This window comes from Erithacus rubecula (genome assembly GCF_903797595.1).
Source record: "Erithacus rubecula genome assembly, chromosome: 6".
Classification (NCBI taxonomy): Eukaryota; Metazoa; Chordata; class Aves; order Passeriformes; family Muscicapidae; genus Erithacus; species Erithacus rubecula.
The window spans coordinates 10,901,487-10,912,500 of record NC_136688.1 but is presented as its reverse complement, the minus strand read 5'-3'; the positions used below and the strand labels follow the sequence as shown (position 1 = coordinate 10,912,500).

The 11,014-nt window shown below is 45.2% G+C and overlaps 1 protein-coding gene across 1 annotated transcript in view; it reads left to right on the top strand.

Moving 5' to 3' along the window:
- LOC306803435 (mas-related G-protein coupled receptor member H-like) overlaps positions 1-11,014 on the top strand; it is a gene marked incomplete at its 3' end in the record, with an annotated part of 144,361 nt that overhangs the window by 83,825 nt on the left and 49,522 nt on the right. The window lies entirely within an intron of this gene.

Below are 11,014 nucleotides of genomic sequence, written 5' to 3'. Positions count from 1 at the left end.
TTCCCCTGCACTTTTGGGGGGAATTTATCACATTCTTTAATTCCACAATTAAATCCTTCTGAGTAAAGTACAGGCTCAAAGGTAACCTCCACTGAACCCTTGTGCCTGTGACCAAAAAGAGCTTTCAGCATGGAGATTCACATCACCAGATGCTTCGACCATTTAATTGCACAGATTTTAGGGTTATGCTGGTGTTTTACAGAATGGGGCTGTCCTCTGTTTCTCCAGCATCAAAGTCCAAGCAGGCCCTTGACCACCTCCATCCTGAACCTGGCCACCCTCAGGAGGAGCGGAACAACAACTCTGCACAGCAGCTCCAGCCAAAATCCATCTTGTATTGATCTGTGTCATTTTGTTATTACCCCTACATCAGATTTGGGGGTTTTATTTGTTGGTTTCCAGTGCAAAAATTCTGTCCTCAGATTTTGTTGATTAAACAACATCTAGGCTTTGCTACAGAGCTTTCCCTGGTGAACAGTGGCCAAAATGACTAATTTCCTTATTTTATCCCACTCTAAAGATTCTGGCTTGTCTGTGAGGAGGGCAGGTCCCTGTCTCATACCAGAGTTTTTCCTAAGGCACGTGCCTGCAATGGTTGGGATGATACTCCTCATTCCTCCTGGGAGAGACCTGGGCTGCAGCCACATCTCATACCCAGTGGGAAATCGTCCCTTCTTTTCCCACTGCCTTAAATCCAGAGGAAACCAAGGTGCCACTGCTTCTGGAACGGGAAGGGAAAGTGAAAGCCATGGGTGCTGAGACAGGCTTTGGAGACACAAGACACACATGAGATTAAACATCTAAAAAGCATTTATAAATAGAGTTGCTAGTAATTAGCAGAAGAGAGACATTTTTCTTCTTCTCTCCTGCTTTTCTGTCCAATGGAAAGCAGAAACTTTCCACAGTCCAACACCTTGTTGAGGAAAAAATAACTGAACCAGGGAGTGTCTCCCTCCCCTTGTTTGGAAGACTGGTATCTGCCAGTGAAAAGCAGGGCCTTCCCTTGAAATAGAGAAAATAAACCCTCTCCCTCTCAATAAGTATAATTTTGAAATTAGGGTATTTTTGGCAAAGATAAGGGGAGAGGAATAAGAGTTTTTTACTAGTATGTATAACAAAGTGAACAAACCAAAAACAATTATGGAATTAACAACAAACGGAACAGGAACCCAGTTCCAGTCCTCTTGGCTATGGGCACTTTCCCCTTTGGTGCAGTCACAGCTGGCAGTGAGCACTGGCAGGTTCCTGATGGGCAGGTGTGATGATCCCTGTGGCTGCAGGGGCACTGGGGTGACGGTGACTGTGTCCCAGGTGGAAAGGGATGGAAGAGAGGTGGGACACTCGGAAACAGGAAGCTGAAAGCAGGAGAATGTTCTAGCAAGGCAGGTTTATAGGGTTTAAATGTAGAGAGGCAGCTCCCAGCCTTAGGATAGTGGTGTTAGCAGCGACCTTTCTCCTCCAAAGCCAAGAGCAAGCAAGAGACAGAAACTGCCCTCTACCTTCCTTTACCTGCCTTTAATCTCTTGGTGTGCCCCCACTTCCTCCTCCCCCCGCCCCACCCCAAGAGAAACTCCTAAAAAAACAGGGATGCTCCCCCTCCCCCTTCACAAGGATCTTGCCATCAGTGCTTTTTATCATGTCAATGGGAAAAAATTCCACAGACAAAGGAGGAAAGGAAAAACTACCCCCAGCATTATCCACCCCACATTTTTTCCCACACTAACATGCTACATTAGTTTGAAATTTAAATTTTATACATGCATGCAGTACCTTAGTTACATACATATATACATGCAGATGCAGACATAGGCACAGAGTCATGGGTTTTTTTATCCTAAAACAAGGTTTCTCCAAGGTATATATTGGGTTTCTCCATCCTTTTGCACCACCCACCAGGTGCAACCTGCTTCTTGAGCAAAGAAAAACCCATTAATAGGATTGTCTTTGCTGGAGCCAGAATTAATTCAAATAGGTTTTTTAGCATACTTTTATGTGTACTATTGGAGCTTTATTTCTATTTGGTGTTTCTAAGGGTTTGAATTTGGTAGGGGTTGCTTGGTTAGTGCTTTTAAGGTGGTCTTAAGCAGGCTATTGCACTGTTTAACTTTCTCAGTTCCTGATGCATGGTAAGGAATATGGTACACCTACTCAATGCTGGTTTTTTTGCCCAGGTGTCAATAAGGCTATTCTTGAAATGAGTCCTGTTGTTTGACTCAATTCTTTTAGGGGTAACATGCTTTTAAAGGATGTTTTGGTTTCTTTTAAGTTTGCTAAGAAAAGCAGGTTCACACAGAAGATGCAGGGGCTGGGCCAGGCCATGCTGGAGCCGTGCCAGGATCTCCAGCCATGCAGGCCATGCAGGGGGGAGCTGTACAAAACTGAGAGTCCAGCAAGAATGTGGAGGGGGCTCTGCCAAAACGGAGCCCAGCTGCCTTCCCCCATGCTGTGTGGGTGGCTGGGCAGGCTCCAGGTACCCCATGGCTGCTACAAGCCAGCGGCACAGCCCCACCAAGCCACGGTTACGCTGGGGGGAGGGAAGGCAAGGATTTTAGCAACAAGCCTCTCCTTCCCCAGGAAACTGGGGCCCTTCGTTGAGTACAGAGGGGCCCATTCAGTGACTTCCCGAGCTCCCCTGCCTGGTCTAGGCTGCTTCGGAGGTGAAGGGCAGGGGTCCAGGCCAGGCCGATGTTACCTTGCAAAACGCCCAAAATGGAAGAGAGTTTTTTCCTGGAGTTTGCTGCTTCAGATTGTAAGTCACAGATCAAACTAACTTTTCCAATTAGTTTTTTCAGGCTGTTAACAACCAAAGCAGCCTCCAATTGATCTCACCAATTCACAGAAGTTGTTATAGAGAAAAATAGCTGAGTGTGGTCTCCTCCTAGGTGTCTTCAGTGCAAAACCAGCAAAAAGGATTTGCTTTTCAAGGCCCAAGATGGTGTGCCAAGCAGTGGCATGAGGAACCAGGTTCCTTTATAGCCATCTAGTGGTGGTTTTTACCATGATCAGCCTATATAGTGCTTGCCTTGGCAAGTTTGAGGCAGTGTGATATAATCAGTCTGACAGGCTTCCCCATACTTATATTTGGAATATCACCCCCCCCGCCCCCCCATACCAGAGGGCCTTTACTCATTTGATTGCAGCACATGTTTTATAGTCATGGATAACCTGTTTCTGGTTAAATCCATCCTTTGGTTTTGTGCGTAATTGTAAGCGGCATTTTTGCCTTCAAGGCCTGAGGCATCCTGGGTTCATTGAGTTAGGAACAACTTTCCCTCATGTTGTTAATCTAAATTTATTTGTGATACTTTTATCTTTGCAGCCTGGTTTCCTTGCTTGTGGTTCTGGTGTTTCTAATTAGCCAGAATCTTGAGGACATGTGTATCTACATGACAGACTCTTACAGGTAGCTTCTCTACTTGAGTGGCAATGTCTTTCTACTCATTAGCAGTTTAGATTGGTTTTTCTTTACGTTGTTGGTTAGTATTTTTCTATTTTTCTAGCCAACCTTACAGAGTATTGGCTACCATCCATGAATCAGTATAAAGGTAGAGTTTTAGCTCTTTCTTTCAGCAATGTCCAGGGCCAGCTGAATGGTTTTGAGTTCAGCAAGTTGACTTGATTTGTTTTCTCCTTCAGTACCTTTTGTTTTGTGGGGCTCCAAATGGCTGCTTTTTACTCCTCATTTGTTTTCACAATGTGACAGGAGCTGTTGTGTGAAAGAGCATAGCATGTTTTGTCTGCTGGCAGTTGGTTGTATGGTGGGGCTTTTTCAGCCTGGGTTACTTCTTCCTGTTTTTTTTTCATCAGTGAGATTAAAATTTTAACTTTTCGGTCCGTTCGAAATTATTTCCAAAATCCCAGGACAATTTAGCTTTTCAATACAGGTGTGCTGTCTGATGAGAGCAATCCACTTGCTTCATGAGGTATTTGTGCTGTGGTGGGTTAGAGGGAACTTTCCCTATGAACATCCACCCCAGTACTGGTAGTCAGTGTGCTAAGAGGAATTTTGTTTCATGGCTGATTGCCTTTGAGGCAGTTTGAGCTTTTTCATAGGCAGCTATGCTTTTTTTTTCTTCTGAGGGAGTGTAGTTTGTTTTGAACTCTTTGCAACTTTGGCAAAAAGTGCCCGAAAGAGCCTCAAAACCAACCAAGGGTTCTCAAGGCAAAAGGCTCCAGGACAAACTACTGTTTTTGGCTGCAGAGTAAAGCACATTCTTTACTTCTGGTTTATGTCCTGACTAGGCCAAGGGCTATTGCATGAGCGATTTCCTGCTTGATTTGGGTGAAGGCTTGCTGCTGTTCAAGTCCCCAGAGGAAATTGTTTTTCTTGCAGGTGACCAGGTAGAGAGGGCACACAATCTGGCTGTACTCAGGAATGTGCCTAAGGCACCTAGGAAAGCTTGTGTTTCCTTCTTGCTGGTTGGTGGAGATATTGCAGTGGCCTTGTTGATGACTTCAGTGGGAATCTGACTTTGCCCATCCTGCCACTTTATCGCCCAGAATTGGGTTTTTCAAGCAGGTTCCCTGACTCTGATCTTCTTGACGGTGAATCCATCTATCAGTAAAATTTGGATGATTTTCTCCTTTCTTAAATACCTCCATTGCTGTGCTGCCCCACACAATGATGTAATCGATGTACTGCAGATATTTTGGAGGTTCACCCTTTTCCAGTGCAGCCTGGATCAGTCCATGGATCCAATCCATGGCAGATGGTGGGGCTGTGTTTCCACCCCTGGGGCAGTCGGTTCCAGGTGTACTGCACACCCCTGCAGGTAAAAGCAAACTGAGGCCTGCACTCTGCTGCCAAAGGAATGGAGAAGAATGCATTTGCAATGTCAATGGTGGCACACCACCTTGCTGCCTTGAACTCCAGCTCGTACTGGAGTTCCAGCATGTCCGGTACAGCAGCGCTCAGCGGTGGAGTCACTTCATTCAATGCACGATAGTCCACAGTCAATCTCCATTCTCCATCAGATCTGCTCACAGGCCAGATGGGACTGTGGAAGGTTGAGTGGGCCTTATTGACCACCCCTTGGCTCTCCAGCTCACAGATCATCTTATTAATGAAGATCAGATCATCTCAATTCGTCCAGTACTTCTGGCGTTGCACCGTCCAGGTGGCAATTGGTACTCTTTAATTTTCCACATTTAGGAGTCATTCTGCAAGTGGGTTTTGATAGTCCAGACAAGGTGTTCAACTCCTTAATGTTTCTGTCTTTACAGCAGCTATTCCAGAAGCCCACCTGAGTCCCTTTGGGTCTTTGCAATAGCTGTCCCAGAAGTCTATGCTCAAAATACATGGAGCCTCTGGGCCAGTCACAATAGGAAGTTTATGCAACTTCTTCCTAGTTATGTTCACCTCAACTTCTAATAGCTAATTCCTACAGTCCTCCTGTTACTTCGGCAATGGAAACAGGTTCTGCCCCCACATATTCCAATGGTATTAGGGTACATTGTGAACCAGTATCAACTAATTCCTTCTATTTCTGTGGCTTTAATGTGTCAAGCCATTGGACCTACACCATCTAAAAGACCCAGTTTTCCTGCAGCTCTACCTAATTAGAGGCAGGGCCTCTCTAGCCCTGGTGATTATTTCCTTCCAGGGCATACATAATAGTGGTTTTGTCAAGGGGATCATGTGGGAGTCCAGGGTGTTCCCCTGGCTTCCCTGAATGCCTCAAGACCCCCCTGGCAAGGGTCTAAGAGGCCCTGGTATGGTACCCAGGGGTACTGGGGGCTGGACTTAAGTCCCTGGAGAAATTTGACAACATTGCAGCAAGAATTACAAGCCACAAAAAATAAGTAGAGTATAAATTAGACTGTTGGAAGGTAGAAAAGTGATATTCTAGGAATGTTTATATTAGGAGGTTCGAAGTTAAGATGGAGGATTTTGGGCGTGGTACGTCTTCTCCTTCTTCTTCTTCATGCCATCCATATTGAGTGCCAGCCTGGCATTCTTTGGTTGGTCTGAGACAGATTTAGACAGTGTAATAAAATTGTCATGTATTGGAAAGTAATTGTAAATATTAGGTACATAATTTATAGTATAAAAGATAAGTCCTGCCTAAGGGCAGGACAGTCTGCCCAGGATCTCAAGCTGAACAGACCGCTGTTGGCTGGAGAAAGAAATTCTTAGATAAGAAACAATAAACAACTTTGAAAACTTGAGAGAACAGCCTCCTGAATCTTCTTCACTGACCTGCTGGGAAGATCTGAAATTTAAACCACCTATATGTCCTGCTGTGAGGATCTCAGGCTCTGAAGACCTCACAGACTGTGACAGGATCCTACAGATCATCCTTCCTTCTGTAATACCTGGAAGCTTGGCAATGGGAAGTTGAGGCTACCTTCACTTTAGTGTAGCTCCCTTGGTTAGTGTTTCCCTCCCTGAGTTGATGCACCCATGCACCCATCTGCCAGGACAGAAGTGGGTTTCCCATCCCATTTTCCTATGTATTCCCCATGGTCACGCAGAAAGAATCACAGGTCAGCTCGTAGGGTATATCGTTTTTCCCTAGCTGGGGAATGTTGGGCTTTGACTTTGGGGCCTGTGACTTGCACAGGTGCAATATGGGAACTGTTTGTCCTCATCTCCCTCATCTCCTCTTGGAGGTTCTTCATTACATCAGAGAAATAAGCCTTCATTGGGCCACTCATCACACACTTGTAATTTCTGAACTTGTTGGTGACAGAATCTGCTGTCTCTTGATTGTTACCAGCATTAATTGTTGCAATGAAGGTGGTATGTTGAGATGGCCCCAGGGTTGCCAGATTCCACAACATCTGCCCTGTGCACCTGACCTTGTCAGGGTCATTGTCATGCTGTCCATCCCTCCCAAGAGTACCTCTAATACTGACACTTCTCTCAGCTGTTGGATCCCTTCATCAAGGGTCTTCTAGGGCATTCTATGATGATACTGCTGCATTCTCTCTCTGTGGACAAACTTCTCTTTTATGCTACTTAAAAGCCTCTACCAGAAAGAAAGAGGCCCTGGCTCCCTTACGAATATCAGATTCAGACCTGAGTCCTGGGTTAAGGACTCTAAATTCCTTGCCTTAGTACCATCTAGTTGTGCACCTGTACCCATAAGGTCCCAGACCCAAAGCAACCAGGTTATGTAAGCCTCATGCCCGGTCAAACAATGTCTTTGCAGATTACGGAGACTTGCATACAACAGGGACTTGGTGATGATCTTAACCTCTAGCTCCCCTGCTGGTTGTAAGGGCCCTTCTTTCTTATCCTTTTTAGCTGGGTGCATTAATTTCATCTTAGATTTCTTTTTTTCCACAGGGGAGACTGCTGCTTGCTATGACTGCCCTTGCGGTTCAGCTGCAACCTTGATGATTCTAACATTCATGGGTTGCACTGCTGCACCATTAGACTCTCCCTCTTTAGGGCAGGGGAAAGTTTCTCTCTGGCTGGAGAGATGCAGTCCTTCAGCATCTGGCACATCTCACACATGTCCTTCTCTAGAAACCCCACCCAATCCAGTTGTTTTATTTCTGAGGTGGGCTGTAGGGCAGGGTCAGGCTGTGGGGAAGCATCCCTATTTTCTGAGGTAGATAGCAGGGCAGTTATCCAAGTCAATCTCCTCTTATTTCTGAATGCTAAATAGAACAGGTTTAACAGTTATATCAGCAACACCAGCCACTGTATAATATCATTAGCATGTAGAGAAAATTTGAACCCTTCAAAATCTGATGGGGCAGACCCAAAAAACTGGGTGAAGTGTTGGGAGAAAATTTCTGCTGCTGTCACTTCCTCACAGTAAGTACCATTATTGAAGCTACTCCAAAAACATACAGTTCGCGTGTAATAGCTCTGATTCCATGTATCCGCCTTCCAGAGGAAGTTAAAAATCCATTAATTCTTCACCTTAGTAACTCTCAGAATGAACTATAACCTTTGTTATAGGACCCATGTTTAATTAAGGTCTGCAAATCAGAGAAATATAGCTGTGACCACATGCAAACCAGGGTAAGCTGGACAATATGGTGCCACCTAATACAAAAAATCAGGTGGCTCAAGAACTGTTATTCCTTTTCCACCCTTTTCTCACAATGCCCTCAGGCCTCACCACTGGGTGCTAAAATCCATCCTGGTTTGAAAGACAGGTGTCTGCTAGGGAAAGCAGGGCCTTCCCATGAAACTGAGAAAATAAATCTCTCCCTCTGAATTTGTATCATTTTGAAATTAAGGGGCTGTATGGCAAATATAGGGAGATAGGAATAACAGTTCTTTGATGTTAGTGTCTGTAAATCAAGAGACTCTCTGAATTCCTCAGAGAGAAATCAGAATGCAGGGATTGAATTAAAACTAAATTTAATTAAAAATTTGAATGGATTGAACTATATTATGCCACTCACACATAAAGTAGAGGTTTAAATTTAAGTTTTAGAATAGACAAGTAAGCAAGCAAGTAAGAATAAGTTTTAAGTCCTTTTAGAGAGTAAAGCTCTCAGATTCCAGAGTAGAAGGGCGAGTTCTAGTGAAGGTTGAAAAACATAGTCCTAGATACTAGTGTTTCCATGGAGGCTCCAGGAACATAGTTTTAGACATAATAGAAGTATAGCAAAATTATTGCTTGCATTTTTTGGATAGAACAAGATAGATCATATGCATAGTTCATACATAACTGGCATGCTAAGAAACTAGAATTCTAATGGGTTAAAAAGTAGTGGTTTGAGTTTGTGTCTTTGGCTTGTTGGGAAGTTTGCATATGAGAGTCTATGCGTGGGGGAGAGATTCGCCTTTAGCCTTTTGCTTTTCACTTTTGATCTCTCTTGCTCTCTCTTCTCTCCTCTCCTCTCCCTGCTATCATTCTTGTCCAGAAGAATATAGGAACTGCAGAAGCAACATCAGCTTCCCGGGACCTTGACAGGAGCAGCTTCTACCTCTAAATGGGATTTCACTTCTGTTTAGAACTTTTAGCCAGAAACATTAGCGTGGCTTTAATGCTTGCGACTCGGTGCCTTTCAAGACTCATGCACCTTAACAACAAACAAATTTATAGCAGCTAATAGCTGCTCAGCTCTTTAAAGAAAACAATGAGAACCCAACAAATAGTGCCCCGGGTATGGGTGAATTAACCAAACAGGAAACCTACACTTCACTAATATATGTAACAAGGCAAACAAAAACAACAACAATTATGGAATTAGCAACAAACAGAACAGCAACACAGTTCCAGTTCTCTCGACCATGGGCACATTCCCTTTTGGTGCAGTTACTGTCACAGCTGGCAGTGAGCGCTGGCAGGCTCCTGATGGGCAGGTGCCATGATCCCTGAGGCTGCAGGGGCACTGGGGTGAAGGTGGCTGTGTCCCAGGTGGAAAGGGATGGAAGAGAGGCTTTGCCCACAAACCCTAGGGCAGCATCAGTCCCAGTGATCCAACAGGATGCTTGGAAATAGCAACCTGAAGCAGGAGAGCATCCCAGCGAGGGCAGTGGTGCAGGGTCAAATAGCAGAAGAAGAGGCAGCTCCTGGAATTTGGGTGGTGGTGATTGCAGCTGGGACCTTTCTCCTCCAAAGCCAATGAGCAACAGCAAGCAACTGCCCCCACCCTCCTTTTCGTGCTTCTAATCATACCATGTTCTTACCCCACCCCAAGAGAGAAACTCCCAAAAAATAGGAGGTTCCCCCACATATTTCCCCCCACTGCCTTAACAAGGACCTAGCCATCAGTGCTTCTTAGCACACCCATAAAAAATTCATAGCCAAGACAAACAAAAAAAAACCAACAACAAAAAGAAAACAAACCAAAAAAACAAACAAAAAAAAAAAACCCCAGCAAAATTCCAAGAGCAGATCTCTTGGCTAGAACCCTCAGAAAGTTGCAAGTTCCATCTGAGTCATCTTCTACACTCCCTTGGGAGTCAGAGGGCACCTACAGTGAATTCCAAGACGGGCTTCCCACTGCCAGAGGGTGGGTTCAGATTGGATATTGGGAAGAAATTCTTCCCTATGAGGATGCTGAGGCACTTGCACAGGTTGCTCAGAGTGGCTATGGTCACCCCACCCCTGGAAGTGACAAGGCCAGGTTGGATGGTGATTGGAGCTACCAGACATTGTAGAAGGTGTCCCTGCTGACAAAGGGACAGTATGGGATCAGGTGGAAAATACCACAGGTGTTCCCAGGACTGAGGAGAAACAGGAGGTCTGCTGAAGGGCTGGAGGGGAGTTCACAGCACTCTGGTCTCCAATAACTTTCATTGCATCAGCAAGGAGATTGGAGGTAATTAGGGTGGCTCGAAGTGGCTCTGGCTGCAGGCAGCTGAATGCTTGGGCAGTGTGAGCCTGCATTGGAATGATAGAAACGGGTGTCCATGGCCCGGGGTGCTCTCATGAGCCCGGGGGTGGTTTTGGCAATGATTCTGGAGCTCTTCTCAGAATGGGAGTTGTTTCTGATAAACACTCAGATAATTCAACAGTGCTGCCAGCACCAGCAGTACCACCAGCACTACCAGCATCCCTCTGCTGCTGGATGGACAGTGACCCATCAGAAAAGAGAAATGAGGAAAAGTAGAAGCCTGTCGGGTGAAGGAAGGAAGTTGGAGAATGGGACACTCTTCTGGAAAGAAGTATTTCTAATTAGGTGGAAATGAGGAGCCATTCACAGATGTTATAAACAGGTGGTATGGTGATTGGCTCTCACAAATGTTGAATGAATATTATGTGTGTTTACAATGTTAAAAGAATCTCTGTTCAGATGTGGAGTCTTTCTCATGTGAGTGCTGTGTTCATGTTGAATGCTGTCATGCTGATCTCTGACCATTTTGTGGAGCTGAAGCCACAAGGACTGCACAAGCTCCAGGAAGGCAGGATGAAGGAGGAGCTGTGTCAGAGGGGTGGAATATGTTTGAATGTGGGACTTGGCTTATCAGGGGTTGGCTTACCAAGAGTATATAAGGCCTGTTCCTGGTGTGGGCAGTGTGCCTGTGGCTGTGCCTCTAGCTGTGGGTGAGCACCCAGATCATATTCCTTTAACCTTATTTTGTAGTTAAATAAACATT